Raw genomic sequence first — 13,271 nt, forward strand, 5'->3', positions numbered from 1 at the left:
TTCTTGGTTCTTCATATGCTATGTAATTTGGGGTTGTAACATGTGAATGTATGAATACAAATATTATGCAGTGAAGCCTGCTAGAGTTCACTGATGAGCACTGATTTATTTGTTTTAGCAGGCAATTAATTTGGTTATACTCAAATTAAAAACTATCTATTTGAGGTGGCAGCTCAAATCTCAGTTCAGTTCTTTTACCTTTAGCTGTGCTAGTTTGTGTCTGCTCCATGCACATGTGTTTCAAGAGTCAAAAATTTGGGTAGTGTTTATACACAGAATTGGGAGCATCCTCTGTTTGCCTCTTTCTTTTCCAGAATTCTAAATTCATTTTCCATTGATTGTGGATGCCCTGAACTCTGTTCTTTGGATCTTCAAACCAAAAAGACTGTGTGATTTCTACTAGCATTAGCCACCCCAACACATATTAAGTTTAGCCTGCCTTTGGTCTAAAAGTTGTAAAATGGAGAACTCACTCTGCATTGGTTCTTGCATTTAAGTTTTGAATTTCAATTCCCCTCTAGAATCTGCCTGCTATTTCCACTCTCTAGTACCTTCACATAAGTTTTCCCTCATACTTTGTAGTTGTTATCTGTGAGAATGTCAGGTTCAGAAGAGCCATGCTAAAAGCAGAAACAAGTAAAAACATTTAGGAAACATTCCTTTGCATTTCCTAGGTCCTCTCCTCAAAATATTTAACCTCTACCTATAACCTCATCTAGTGATATTCGCTTTGGATTTTAAATAGAAATATAAGTCAGACTCAGAGCTTCCTTGATCATCTTGCCAAGCACATGAGAATATGTGGAATGAAAGCATAGCATAAAGTTAAATCATAAAAATGATAAATCATCCATCAAATCTGGCTCTTAGACTGGCAGCATCTAATCTCAAAGCAATGAGACTTCTATAGGATCATGACTACCTAACATTATCTACATGGTATTTTGCCATGTTATTTACTTTACTTTTTTTTTTTGGTTTCATACATCTCTATATGCAGCCTTGTTGAAATCTTCAATAAGAAATATGCTAAGATAAACAGAATATTAAAATAACACCTTTTAATACCAACAGAGAAGAGGTAAGTGGACATCTCCATCTAAGAATAATCCTTATGGCATTTCTTGAGGGGTTCTATGCACCAGGCACCTTGCTAATCATTTTATATAAATTGTCATTTAATCCTTCATGACCAGTCTATGAGGTGGATCCTATAATTAGCCTTTTTTTATGGAGGAAATAACCAGAGTTCAGAGAAGTTAAGTGAGTTAACTAAGACCACACAGCAAACAGCAGAAATCCAAGTCAGTCCTCTTCAAGAGGACAAACAGCAAAGAGTATATATCAGGAGTCATGAACTACATGCCATTTACTTTAGGAGAGAAAAAGAAAAGTCTTTCTAAGCAAAAAGGAATAAGTGAGGATTCTAAAACTTAAGTTATATTCTACAATACCTCTTTCCACTAATTATTGATATTAGAAACCCCTTCTTTCAAATATATATTTTATATATTTTTTTTAAAAAAGCCTTGCTCCAGGACTTAAAAATACTGGCCAGAGAAATTACACAGGATCAAATAATTCCATGCAAAAACTCATAGTAAAGAAGCTTGCAGTACCAGTGCTCCATTTCATCTCATTTCATTTATTATCCTTAAACCATCTCTGTTTTCAAAAAACAAAACAAAACAAAAAAACTCTCTAAACAGACAGGTGATTCACCAGAGAGAAATCAGGCACATTAGGAAGCGAAGATGCCTGCTTTATCCTACCACAACCTGCGTTTGGTGAGTACTTCTAAAAGATGCAGCAATGTCTCACAGTCTTACAAATTTTAGGGGCAATCCTGCCTCACTCTGGAAACTTTGCATAAACCCATTGGTTTCAGGTGACTGTGGAAAAAGAGAGAAAGGAAGGCACGGTCAATGGTTACTAGGTTGATAGTGTAAAATTGAACCAGAAGACTGGGTCTTGATTGAAAGCAAGAAAAGGAATATAGTATCTTTGTGTTCTGACAAATGGGGCTAGTCAAGATTTATGTTTCTATATGCATGTGCTAAATTGTTTGCTGAGACCTCAGAATGGGAAACAGAATTAAGGGAGTTAAGATGAGAAGGGGTGATAAAAAAGGAGAGCAATGTATACACATGAGTTCTAGGGAGGGGTTAAATGAACATAGTCCACTGATGACATCCAGGGGAAATTTTACCATATTTTTTCATTTCTCTTCCTTTACTGCCAATTTTAAAAATACGTACTCAAGTTATCCAGTGAAACCATTCCCAGGCATATGAAAACAAGTGATTGTTTTGCCCTATCTTTAAGTCTTTTTATAAGATTTATGCTTCATTGGTCTTAACATATGCCATAGGACTTACTCTGACCAGTAATGATCCCATATTATTTTAAAAGATAGGTTTCATATAAGAAGCGTTTCCCTTCTGCTACTAATTTCATTTCAGTTGCATGATCATTCTCAAAGCCATGCAAAGCATAATAACCTTGACTTTGAAACTCTTTAACCTTACTTTTACTCATAAAAATTATTAAATATGTGTAACTGTCTGGTGGGGGGAGAATAATATAATAGCATGTCAATCAGGTAACAGTTAAGCTACCTTTCATGGAAAGGAAAGGTAATGCTTTCTTCAAAAAGTTAAGTCATCACTCCTTTGTTTAACTGACATAATATTTATACCCCAATTTTAAAATGGCAGCTACAAATAGAAGTCTAGAGAGGGTAAATTCTCTAAGGGAATCGAGCCCTGAAATTTTACCATTTTAAAAGTTCTATTTTATATGTACATAAGGATGTTGCTACTATTATAAGGATGTCCATGTAAGCCAATTATAACAAACTCTATTTAAAAAATTTAAATTAAGTAAACACTACCTCTCCGACTACTGCTTCTTCCTTGGAGTACTCAGTGGCAGGATGCACAGAGCTTTTACAGAGGGTGTAGGCAGACAGGTGGTCCTGGGATACCTACATCATGAAAAAGAATTCAGATGATTTTGTCAGTGATCTGAATGGCTCCTAAGTACAATTTCATTAGGGATAATTTCAATAAATGCTAAATTAGCTGACTCCATCAGTTTTGTTAAAAGGGCAGAATAAAGGTACATGTATGATTTCCGGAGGTATTATCATTACTCAGCCTACGAGAGACTGTGGCTCAAGAGTAGCTTAAAGTGACTCATACAAAATCACTTAGAGGAAGTGGCAGAATAGTGCCCTGACACTCCATCTTCTAATTTCTAGTCTCAGACTGTTCTGGCTGCATTATTTGACACCCCTCAGGAGCTGACAAGTCCTGGCACTGGGCCATTCTCTTTTGCAAAAAAATGAAGTCAACCCACAAGTCTGATAGGAAGAGTACTTTTCTGGTTTTGTGGTGGTCTATGACAAATCACCTTTCTGAAGAGTATTTTGTGAGTCACTTTACCTTCTTTCCTTTGAAACCCTGGTATCCACAAGACTCTGAGGGACTCTGACAATGGAAGAAACAAGGTTTTTGGTTCAACTGACCTGAGTTTGAACTGTACTATAGGCATTTACTATCTCTGTGCCTTATACAGCTGCTCAACTTCACTGAGCCTCACTTTCTCCCTCTGTCAAATGGGCATAATAATATTTGAGGGGCATCTATCAAGAGGATGATTTTTTTAAATGAGGGTGAAGAACCATGGACAGTTCCTGGCACACATTAGGTACTCAGGCAAAGTGAGAGCCCTGTGCTCCACCTGACTTGCATGGATAACTCCAAAGCAGGTAAATGACCAAAAACTGACAACGACAATATTCTAATCCTCCAGCTGGTCAGTTCCTCTTTGCTCTGACCTCTACCTTTGCTTTTCCTTTACGTGCCTTCTTTGAAATAAAAGTATCATAATTATAAATACCTATTCATTTCCTAAGATTATGCAAAAAAAAATAAATACTTATTCATTTCCTAAGATTATGTTAAAAAATAATGTAAAGAAATAATTTTATTTCTTTATCTAATGGTTTTGCTCCATAGCATGCTGCACAATCTGCTCAGTGCAGTAACTGAGCACAGATAATCATTCATCCAACAAATATTTATTGAGTTCCGACTAAGGCGTCAGGCACTATTCTCTACAGCAGTGAACATAATAGCCCCAAATCCTGCTTCCATGATGGCTACATTCTGGTTGGAAAGACAAACAACAAACATAATAAAAATGTAAATACATAGTTGGTTAAATAGTACTGAGTGCTCTGGAGAAACCTAGAGTGGGAAAAGAGATGACAAGTACTGTGAGTTGAATTATGGCCTTACCGCACACCCATCCCAAAAGGAAAACAAAAAAAAAGATACACTGAAGTCCCAACCTCCAGGTCCTCAGAATGTGACCTTATTTGGAAATAAGATCATTGCAGATGCAATTAGTTAAGATGCACTCATACTAGAGTAGAGTGAGCTCCAGTGTGACTGGTGCCCTTATAAGAAGACGCTGGGTGAAGTAAAGATGCACAGGGAGAACACCATTTGATGACAAAAGCAGAGACTGGACTTATGCAGCTGCAAGCCAAAGAATTCTAAGGATCAACAGTATTCCACCAGAGGCCAAGAAGAGGCAAGAAAGGACTTGCTGGTTGCAGAGGAAGCATGACACTGGTGACACTTCAGTTTAAGACTCATAGCCTCCAGAACTGTGAGACAATAAATATCTTTTGCCTTAAGCCACCCAATTTATGGTACTTTGTTATGACAGTCCTAGGAAACTAATATAGTGAGTTTGGGGAAATTGTTGCATTTTTAAGCAAAGAGATCAGGAAAGATATCACTGAGAGGATAACATTTCAGGAAAGACTTCAATAAGGTATAGAAGATGTCTCTAGATGAAGAAAGTTCCAGGTAGAGGGAACAGAAAATGCAAAGGTCCAAGGCAGGAGAATGCTTGGTATGTTAGAAGAACAGCACAGCACAGAGGCCAGTGTGGCTGGAGCAGGGAGAGGAGAGTGGTAAGAGACAATGGCAGAGCCATGACAGGAAGAGGAAGGAAAAAGGAAGGCAGGCAGGTAGGCAGACAGGCCATCACCAGTTCTTGAGGGTACTTAAACTGGTCACAGATTGTTGGTTTTTTAAGGATGAAGCTCAAAACTATGTTTTAATAATCAGTGAGACTGATAGTGATTCCTCCCAGGCTGGCTCAGCTTGGAGGGCTAAATTTAAGTTTGGCCAGCAGAGGGAACCATCTGTCATTTGGAAAGACACTGAGCCTTCAGCCAGGAGAACATCAGAACACCTCAAGTAGCCATCATCTTCAGCACATGCCAGGGCCTCTGGAACCACAGCAAAGAGGAAACACACATTTACAGACAAAGTAAACTGAGAGTGTGCCATGGAAATCTTTTCGACTTTTCTAAAAGGCTCATTGCAATTTCCTAGAATCAAGGGAACAATATTCTTGGTTAGTTCTTCAGCCGACCTATCAATTTTGCTTTTCATATTTCTCTCTTTGAAGCAAGTTTGCTATTAACCTTATATGTTCTAGGGCTTGAGATTAGATTTTCCCTCCTCCAAAATAAAATTTTTGCTTTAAAAAGAAGTTAGCCTTATTATAATTAATTTTTGCTGCTAATAACCAAAAGATCCTCTTTGAGACAAGGAGGTCGTTCTTTAAAGAGGCTAGAGGTATAAAAAAATGTTCCTTCTCTTCCTGGAGGGAGAATCTACAGAGGAGAAAAGCTTGCAGAAAAGCTCTATAATCATAAAGTGAAAGTCCAAAAGATACATCCTCCTGGGTCACTATTGTGTGTTTAAAAATGCCTTATGTATACACTTATTTGAGAGACCTTAAGGCCTTGAAAAAGCAGTTAGCTAAAACCATAAAGAAAAACCTGGCAAACTCCATATCGTTACATAATGCAACTAGGAAGCAGAAAACACCAATTCAATGCTGGATCTGCCTCAACTGCTTCGCCCTATCATAGCCCTAATATTTAAATATCATCTTTTTGTGTGTGTCATCCTACAGATGGAGTTTGAGTTGGTTTCTATCAATAAAATAAACAAACAAAGTAAAAAGGGAATGTTATGAATAAGTTACCAATGTAAATGTGCTATTTTGTGCCTTTGAATTTGGGTGATGATAAACATGATTCCACACATGGAAATTAGACTTTTCAGAGATACTACACTGAATCATTTAATTTGTCTGAGTAAGTACTTATAATAACATGGCTGCTCTGCACTGCAATAAACATTGGATTTTCAAATGAAGAAATGAAGTATGTGATAATTCCTTATAAATGGAACTGCAGCAAAAGGCATTCCGCAAAGGGCTGTGCACCAGAGAAGATGGGTGAAAAAACATCCTACTCCAATCCCCTGAAAATGAAAACAAATCATCATATGACCTCTGGTTCTACATTTTTTGCTCTTGGCTAAAAACACAGTTGAAGCCTTACAATGAAATGATGAGAGACTTGCTATTTTGGGTTGTCACAAGGTATCTTATCACAGTACTCAGGATACATGAGGACACTATCTTTTCATTCCTCCACATCATGAATTGAGGATGCATTGGCAAAACTGCATAAGGAGGCAATTTTGCATAACTGTTAAGAATGTGCACCTGGACTTTACCAACCAAATAAATGCATGACTCCATCTAAATCATTAATCTGTCTTCTTGTTCATTTTCCTCATTGGTAAAATTGGGATAATAATTTAGCCTTCCTCATAGAGTTATAAGGGAGTCGATTAATGTAAAGGGCTTGGAACATGGTTAGAATTCAAGAGTAGTTATCATCACTTTTTTTTTAATCATCATCATCATCATTATTATGTTTAACAGTATCCTCATTTTCATCCATTACCCTCATTTCCATCCATTATCCTCATTTTCACAGCAAAGGAAATCATCAATGAAATGAAAAGGCAACCCACTGAATGGGAGAAAATAATTGCAAATCATATACCTGATCAGGGGCTAATATCCAAAATATACAAAGAATTCATACAACTTAATAGAAAAAAAATCTGATTTAAAAAACGGGCAGAGGGCCTGAATAGACATTTCTCCAAAGAAGAATTACAAATGGCCAACAAGCACATGAAAAGCTTCTCAACAGTCACTAATCAGCAGGGAAATGCAAATCAAAACCTCACACATGTCAGAACGGCTATTGTGAAAAAGTCAACAAATAACAAGTGTGAAGGAGAATGTGGAGAAAAGGGATCCCTCATGCACTGTTGGTGGGATTGTAAATTGGTGAAGCCACTATGAAAAACAGTATGGAGGTTCCTCAAAAAAATTAAACTAGAATACCAGATGATGTAATGATTCCACCTCCCGGCATTTATCCAAAGGAAACAAAAACACGAATTCAAAAAAATATATGCATCCCTATGTTCATTGCAGCATTATTTGCAATAGATTTCTATCACTAGATGAATGGATAAATAAGACATGAGATACACGCATACACACGCATGCACACACACAGTGGAATATTATTCAGCCATAAAAAAGAATGAAATCTTGCCATTTACAACATGGATAGACCTCAAGGGCATTATGCTAGTGAAATAAGTCAGACAGAGAAAGACAAATATTGTATTAAGAGAGGAGGCATCTGAAAAATGCAAAGGAAAGGGCTTGCAGAAATGACCAACTCAGCCGGTTATAGATTAACCACAGCCTATAGGTCTTTAAATGGCCTTCTGGAAACTCTTGCCACACGTAAGGATCTGTAAATAGGTAGGACTGGTGGTCCGGGAATTCTTTCCCCCTTGCAGCCCCGACCTGAAACTTCCCCTCCCACCCTGAGTCACGAAGTGCACGTAAACCCTCAGACAAAGGAATCACACGCCCCTTGCATGGACACTGCAGGGGTGTATAAGCTGTAAGAACTCTAACCGGGCGAGTACGTGCTTTTGTGCTGTCTAGAGCCTCATGTGCTCCGCTGGCCTAATAAGCTCTCCTTCCTATAACAAAGTTGTCTCAGCGTCCAAATTTCCTCCGTCGGGTGTCGCATCCTGCAACAGTACGATTTCTCTTATGTGGGGAATCTAAAAAGAGAAAAACAAGCTCATAGGTACAAAGAGCAGATTGGTGAGTTTAAGAGGTGGGGGGAATAGGAGAAATGGATGAACAATTTTTTTAGTTTAAATAAATTGAATTAAAAATTTTTTCAAGCACAACTCACCACATTGTTTGGTAATTAATTACTTACATTCACCTAACAAAGTATTTATTATCTAATAAGTGCCAAGCACTATGCTAGAGGCTGGGGTCCTAAGGTGATCAAAATCAAACATGATCTATGCCTCCTGGAAGTCATTAAAGGAGATGGACATAGGTCAAAGACTCCCACAAAAAGTGTATCTTTAGAGCTCATCTGAAGGAAGAGCTCTAAAGAGAAGGAGTAGATCATTCTAAGAGATACTAAAACAAAGGAACTTGAATTAAACTGGAGACCTGAAGAGTGAGAAAAAAGTAAACAAGGGGTGGAAGCATGACTTCCTAAAGAGAGAGAACACAACATTCAAAGTATATAATGTGTCTTCATTGTTGCTCAAAGTCAGTGTAAAATAGTCCATTGGATAGTTCAATTTAATTGAACAACTATATATCAAATACCTACTATAATTTAGGCACTGTGCTGAGCCCTAGGACACAACAGTAAGCAAGATTAATTCTAACCCTCACCTTTTCCTCCCAATACTGATTCCTCTGTTTGAAAAATGCACTAAGTAACCAATAAATTCCACCTTTAGTTTTTATCCCAAAGAGATTCCAACTATACGGAAAAATTGCAATGCTTTCTGTAAGACAGGAATACTATGCACACCACAAGATTCCCATTCTGCCTTGGGGGCCAGGAAACCAACAACCATTTAGTTCATTCCACGGGCCTACTAACTTATACTAGTAAAGAGAGTAACATTTCTGTTTTATGGTTGTTCTATTACTAGCATACTACCTCTAATTTAGGAAGTTGGTATAAGAGGGGAAGGAAGGGAAACGAAAATAGAAACAGAAGGGAAAGTTTATTGAGGTCTGAGAATTGTCCAATGCACCTTTTGTAGTTTTCATAGTGGTAAACATGAAGCTGAATGAAAAGCAGTTAACTTCTGATTGAAGAATGGACAAATGAAGAACACAAAACTTTCCTGGATCAACTTGGGTTCAATTATAAGAGAGAAAAGGTGAAACTTGCTTACTTCTCTCTAACCTCCATTCCAGAGAAAGCTCAAAAAAGTAGCTGAAAAGTTACTCAATAACCAAACAGAAGAACCATAGAGACCAAAAGAGAGTGCTAAGAGACCTTTAAGGTAGCATTAGAGATCTATTTCAAGGAACAAGATACTTATAACTAGCACTTTCTCTAGTGCTAGTCAAAACAAGACAAATGTCATAGTGTCAACTGATATCTAAGTAATGGAAAAAATGTTAAGCTTCTTTGTGACAAAAAAGAAAATATATTTGCAATTCTATTTCCTAATATTCTCTCAGTTATTTCGGGGGCGAGGGGGGCGGAAACTGTTCTTTTGTTTCAAAATTCCACTTTGGGAAAACAACACTATAATATAATGTATCTGGTAAACTACCAGGAAGAGGCATAATAAATTTAGAAGTTTGGAAGACATCTACTTTATCAATATTAGAGAACTGCAGAGTTCTGTCTTGCTCATGGTCAAATCCATCCAATTCACTATATATCATAAAAGGAGGCATTAAAACTTCTCAACCTTGTCATTAGCTCAACATATTAATGAGACTTTATGAATTAATCTCCAATCATGAACTATCTGTTGATATCACATAAGTAACATCACAGTAGTAAATAGCGTACAGCTTGCTTCAAGTAACTGGCTAAGACCAGTTTCATGATGGTTCAATTTTTGTGAAAGGTAGTAGAAAATTAAATCATTCTCATAAGATTAAACCATTTCTGTATTCCCAAAAAGTTCTTCAGTGCTAACAAGTACACCACTTCCACAACTAGTTGATAAACTGAAAAGAAAATAATATTAAGCAATGGTACTTGAGCAAACAGTTAAAAGGAAAAACTCAAAAAAATAAGAATGTGAAGATATATAATATAATGAGGAGATTCTCAAAATGGCATGGTGAGGGAAGGAAGTAGTTGCAGCTGAATAACGTACGTTTTTGAAAGGTAAGTTATTCCTTAAAGCAATTACCAAAATGTGAGAGTTCCTCTCATGGTTCTCAACCTTATACTCTGAAAGGGAACTTCGTATAATGCAAGACTAAGAGAGCCAATTACTTCAGCACCAAGCTACATCCTAAATCTCTGGACTTGGCAGTTCAAAAAAACTCTTGGAAAGTGTTCTTATAAAATCTTCACTAACAACTCTGACTTTATAAATGTAACTCTAAAAGGATGAATGAAAGCTAACCAATTAGCAAAGAAGAGAGCACTGAAAAAAAAAGACCTACCAGCTTCAGTTTTACTTCCACCACTAACTAGCTCTGAGACTTAGATCGTATTCATAATAAAAATCAGTATCATAGAAAATTAATAATTACACAGGATTTAGTATGCCAAGGACTTTCCGTTTGTACTTTATCTACCGTAATCTTCATAATGTAATCTTGACTACCTGTGAGGGGGAAATTATCATGATGCCAGGTTGGAGAGGAGGGATGAGTAGCTTGTCTGAGACCACCTGGCCCCGTGTGATGGGCTAAGGATTCTGAGGGGAGCAGAATTTGCCACCCTAAAATATGCCTTTTGGAATCTTGATTATTTTAAGCTGGTTATTTTTAAGAAACAAGGATTCCAAAAGAACCTTTGATCTCTCTAACTGCTGAAAAGAATTTAGATAGAGGGCCTGCTCCAGGAAGGGACAAATCACTGTAGGTAACTATAGTTTAACATGAAATAGTGTGTGACAGACAAGGAGGAATCTAGCAAGGCCATTTGCTTAACATTCTGTGTTCTATTGTTAAAGATGGCCCAGGAAACATTTATCTACCAAACATTTGTTTTTCTATCTCCATGTGAACTGCCTTCCTGCCCTTTCAAGTCTCAAACCACAAACCTCTCCCCACTCCTTGCCCAGTTCTCCTTAACTCAAGATGGCATATAAGCCTTAACTGCCAGCTCTGTCCCCAGGTATCATATTCTTATGGAAACTTCACTGTGTACAGGCATAATAAATTTGGGCATTTTCTTGTTAATCTGTCTCTTGTTGATCTGATTATTAGTCCAGCCAGAAGAACTTGAAAGGCAGGAAAGAAATTATTTTTGTAAACTCCTGCAATTCAAACACAAGACGCTCCAACCCCAGAGTCCAACCCTTGACCACCACTCTGCAGACAAATTAAGTAAACTTGCTAGGATGATCTAAGAGGCTTCTTTCAACAATAAGTTGCTAAGATTTATGAGGCAAGACAGAAAAATGGAAAAACCTCAAATTTTAAAGAGACTTAGTGGCCCAGGACAGCAGCTTCTTCTCTAAGCCTCAGATTCTCAGAAAACACAATTTACTTACAGGCTGTCCTAAGGATTAGAGATAATACTAGAGCCAGTAGCCCACAGTAATAATAACAACATTTACATAACGCTTACTATGTGTTAGGCACGAAGCATTTTCACACATTAAATCATTCAATCTTCACAATGACCTTAAGAATACTATAATTTTTATTTCCATTTCACAGATGAACAAACAGAGGCAAAGAAAGTTACCTGACTTAAATCCCAGTTACTAAATTACACATCTGGGAATCCAGACAGCTGACTCACTCAATACACAAATAACCTCTGTCTACTATTTCTTAAAGTCTATGTCAGGCTCACCCAGACTAAAGTAAACTTGGAAGGATGAAACAGTCCATAAGTAGATCTAGAAGGCCTGCCTACTTCTGCCATTCAGAAACTTTATTCAATAGGAACTAGCTAGTGACAGATACATCACATACAGTATGTGGCTAGGACTTTTTTTTTCTGTTTCCTGGCTGATGGCTCCTTTCATGTTAATACTGTGTTGATTTAGGTTTACTAATAAAAAGAAGCTCCGTTAAAGTTGTTTTTCCTGTTTTCAATCTAGGTGAAATTCAATCTTATTCATTTAAAAATTATTTTAATAATATATTTTACTTAACTCAATATGTGAAAATATTATTTCAACATGTAATAAAAATTAATATTTTACCTTTTTATATGAAGTATTCAATATTCTAAGTGTGTTTTACATTTACAGCCCATCTCAAATTACAATAGCCACATTTCAAAGCTCAGTAGCCACAGATTGCTAGTGGATACCTTATTGGACAATGCAGTTTACCTGATTTCAAGGCTTATTATATAGCTACTCTGTGGTTATTCATGAATCGATAGACACATACATCAAGAGATCAGAATAGAGAACTCAAACAATAGACCCAAATGAATATGCCTTACTGATTTCTGACAAATGGTCTTGGAGCAATTGGCAAAAAAATGAACCCCAAAATAAGTCTCGCAACTCATATGAAAATTAATTTAATATGTATAACAGACTTACATGGAAAACATAAAACTATAAAACTTTTAGAAAAAAAAAAAGGAAAGTCTCTGGGATCTAGGGTAGGGCAAAAAATTTCTTAGACTTGCCACCAACACAACTCATAAAAGGAAAAAGAGAGATATCTTAGACTTCATCAGAGTTAAAACTTTTGTTCTGTGGAAGACTCTGTTAAGTGGATGAAAAAACAAGCTACAGACTAAGAGAAAATATTTGCAAACCACATGTCTACTCGTCCTGACAAAGAACTAGTAACTAGACTATACAAAGAACTCTCAAACTTAACAGTAAAAATCAAGCAATACAATCAGAAAATGATCAAAAGTCACAAATGGATAGTTCATTGAAGAGGTTTAATAGATGGCAAGTAAGCACATGAAAAGGCGTTCAACATTATTAACTACCAGGGAAATGCAAATTAAAGTCACAGTGATATGTGGCTATATACCTATCAGAAGAATAAAATAAAAAATAGGATTCAAGAAGTTGGATTACTCATACATGGCTGGTAGGAATGCAAAATGGCACAGCCACTCTGGAAAATATTTTGGCAGGATTTTATAAAACTAAACATGCACTTACCATACTCCTGGGCATTTATCTCAAGGAAATGAAAATTTATGGTCACACAAAAACTTGTACATGAATGTTCACAGAAGCTTCCTTTGTAATAGCCCCAAGTGGGAAACAACCAGGATGTCCTTCATTGGGTGAATGGTTAAACTGTGGCACATCCACACCATGGGATACTAATCAGCA

The 13,271-nt window shown here is 36.8% G+C and overlaps 1 protein-coding gene across 7 annotated transcripts in view; it reads right to left on the reverse strand.

The window, feature by feature from the left end:
• Nucleotides 1–13,271, reverse strand: part of FHIT (fragile histidine triad) — a 1,380,266-nt gene that overhangs the window by 1,031,903 nt on the left and 335,092 nt on the right. For 4 of the 7 annotated variants that reach the window (XM_011358435.2, XM_011358432.2, XM_011358433.2 and 1 more), the window contains one exon: nucleotides 2,894–2,986. The exons of the other annotated variants lie outside the window; for them this stretch is intronic. The gene's annotated coding sequence lies outside the window, so the exon portion shown is untranslated. The remainder of the gene's footprint in view (nucleotides 1–2,893; nucleotides 2,987–13,271) is intronic. 7 annotated transcript variants of the gene reach the window in all.

This window comes from Pteropus vampyrus, unplaced genomic scaffold (assembly GCF_000151845.1).
Source record: "Pteropus vampyrus isolate Shadow unplaced genomic scaffold, Pvam_2.0 Scaffold41, whole genome shotgun sequence".
Classification (NCBI taxonomy): Eukaryota; Metazoa; Chordata; class Mammalia; order Chiroptera; family Pteropodidae; genus Pteropus; species Pteropus vampyrus.